The following is a 3,178-nucleotide window of genomic DNA, read 5'->3' as shown; positions in this document are numbered from 1 at the left end:
AGTTCACTTAGCCTCTCACACCTCAATTCTCCAAATCCTACCTACGCGTGGTGCCCCTGTTAAGCTGAGCAACCCAGTGGAAGGTTGGGTTTAAAACCCCAGCGGGAAACTGGGTCAGTGAGCCAACAGGAGTGGAGGACAGTGGAAGGCAACGGGAAACCACCACTGTAATTCTCCCAAGAAAACTCCATGGCTTTGCTATATTCAAAATATTCCGGAGTTTCAAGTTCATCAGTCGGATCTCCGGGGGGAACTACGTTGAGAGAAGCCTCAAGAAATGTGCGATGCTGCAAGGAACAGTACTGTTTAGGAATTTGGAATGTAAGATCCATGTATCAAGGAAAGTTGGATATAGTCAAACGAGAAATGAAGAGACTGGGCATCGATATACTGGGAATAAGCGAAGTGAGATGGATTGGTATGGGTGAATTTGCTACAGATGGGTACATGGTCTACTATTCTGGACATGAAAACCAAAGGAAAAATTGAGTTACCCTCATAGTTAGCAACAGGCTGCGTAACACTGTAATTGGGTGCAATTTTAAAACTGATAGAATGATGTCTGTACGTTATCAAGGCCAACCTTTTAACATCACAGTCATACAAATTTACGCACCAACCACAGAAGCTGAAGAGGAAGATATTGATCAGTTCTATGAAGACTTACGAGAATTGCTACAGTTAACACCAAAGAAGGATGTCGTCTTCATTATTGGCGACTGGAATGCCAAAGTAGGAAATCAAACTGTAGATGGAGTAACGGGAAAATTTGGCCTTGGCACAACAAATGAAGCTGGACAGAGACTCCTAGAATTCTGTCAAGACAACTCACTGGTCATTACCAACACACTGTTTCAATTGCCCAAACGACGCCTATACACCTGGACCTCGCCAGACGGTAAATGTCGGAATCAGATCGACTACATACTCTGTAGTCAGAGGTGGAGGAGCGCTGTACAGTCATCCAAAACAAGGCCTGGGGCTGATTGTGGATCAGATCACGAGCTCTTAATTTTCAAATTCCGGCTCAAATTAAAAAGGATTGACAGAGCCAAACCATCAAGCAGATATGACCTAAATAGCATACCTCTTGAATATACAGTAGAGGTTAGAAACAGATTTAATGGATTAGATTTAACAGATAGAGTTCCAGAAGAGCTATGGTCAGAAGTACGCTGTGTTGTTAAGGAGACAGCGGAAAAGCATATTCCCAAGAAAAAGAACAAGAAGAAGGCCAAATGGTTATCGGGTGAAGCACTACAAATAGCAGAAGAAAGAAGGAATGCAAAAATCAAAGGGGAAAGATCGAAGATGTCTAAATTAAATGCAGAGTTTCAGAAACTAGCTAGAAGAGATAAGAATGCCTTTTTGAATGAACAATGCAAGGAAGTTGAGGAAAATAACAGACTGGGTAAGACAAGAGATCTTTACATAAGAACTGGAGACATCAGAGGGAAATTCCAGGCGAAGATTGGAATGATAAAAGATAAAAATGGAAAAGATCTTACTGAAGCAGAGGAGATTAAAGAAAGGTGGAGGGAATATGTAGGCAATTTGTATAGGAAAGAGCGGAATACTCCTGATGATGAAGTTACTCTGTTGTCAGAGCCAGAACCAGATATCCTAGGAAGTGAGGTCAAGTGGGCCCTAGAAAGTATTGCAAACAATAAGGCAAGTGGTTATGATGGAATCCCAGCAGAACTGTTCAAAATCCTAGGAGAGGATGCTGTGAAAGTGCTACATTCAATATGTCAGCAAATATGGAAAACCCAGCAGTGGCCAAAAGATTGGAAAAACTCAGTGTTCATCCCAATTCCAAAGAAGGGCAGCGTTAAAGAATGTTCAAACTACCGAACAATCGCACTTATATCGCATGCTAGCAAGGTTATGCTCAAGATCCTGCAAAATAGGCTTCGGCAGTATGTAGATCGAGAACTACCTGAAGAACAAGCCGGTTACCGCAAAGGCAGAGGAACCAGAGATCAAATTGCTAATATTCGCTGGATTATGGAGAAAGCAAGAGAATTCCAGAAAGACCTATACTTATGCTTTATTGACTATGCTCAAGCCTTTGACGGTGTCGACCACAATAAATTGTGGCAAGTACTCAAGACTATGGGAGTACCAGATCATCTTATTTGCCTTATGAGAAATCTCTACTCTGATCAGGAAGCTACGGTGAGAACGCTATATGGAACAACTGAATGGATCAAGATTGAGAAAGGTGTACGTCAAGGCTGCATATTGTCACCTTACTTATTCAACTTATATGCAGAGTATGTGATGAGGAATGCCAAATTAGATGAAACAGAAACTGGAGCTAAAATTGGTGGGATACATATTAATAACCTTAGATATGCTGATGACACCACCCTGTTGGCAGAAAGTGAAGAACAACTTAAGTATCTACTAATGAAGGTGAAAGAAGAAAGTGCAAAAGCTGGACTAAGGTTGAATGTCAAGAAAACAAAGATCATGGCAACTAAACCTATCACCTCCTGGCATATAAATGGTGAAACAATGGAGGTTGTTCCTAGTTTCATCTACTTGGGCTCCAAAATAACTGCTGACGGCGATTGCAGCCATGAAATTAAGAGACGCTTGCTCCTTGGGAGGAAGGCAATGGCCAACCTTGATAACATTTTCAAGAGTAGAGACGTAACTTTAAGAACTAAGATTCGTATAGTGAAGGCTATGGTCTTTCCAGTAGCAATGTACGGAAGCGAAACCTGGACAGTAAGAAAGTATGAGCGTCGAAGAATAGACGCATTTGAACTATGGTGTTGGAGAAAACTCCTTAGAGTTCCGTGGACTGCGAAGAGGTCTAATAAGTCCATATTACAGGAAATCAACCCAGGCTGTTCACTGGAAGGTCAAATACTCAGACAAAAACTAAAGTACTTCGGTCATATTATGAGAAAACATGATTCACTGGAAAAGACCTTAATGCTGGGGAAGACTGATGGTAACAGGAGAAGAGGGCGACAACGGATGAGGTGGATTGATGGCATCAAGGAAGCCACGGCTCTCAATTTAGAAAGACTTCGGAAAATAGTTCATGACAGGAAGAAATGGCGCACTTTGGTCTATGGGGTCACGGAGAGTCGAAAGCGACTAAACGACTAACAACAACAACAACAACAAGAAACCCCTCATTTCCCAACTGATGCATGGAATT

At 41.8% G+C, this 3,178-nt stretch overlaps 1 pseudogene; it reads left to right on the top strand.

Moving 5' to 3' along the window:
• Positions 1-285: 285 nt before the first annotated feature.
• LOC137500526 (craniofacial development protein 2-like) lies at positions 286-1,032 on the top strand (annotated as a pseudogene).
• Positions 1,033-3,178: the final 2,146 nt, after the last annotated feature.

Source organism: Anabrus simplex, chromosome 4 (genome assembly GCF_040414725.1).
Source record: "Anabrus simplex isolate iqAnaSimp1 chromosome 4, ASM4041472v1, whole genome shotgun sequence".
NCBI classification, from domain to species: Eukaryota; Metazoa; Arthropoda; class Insecta; order Orthoptera; family Tettigoniidae; genus Anabrus; species Anabrus simplex.
Note: the sequence above shows the minus strand (reverse complement) of the source record. Positions and strands in the feature narration are given on the sequence as shown.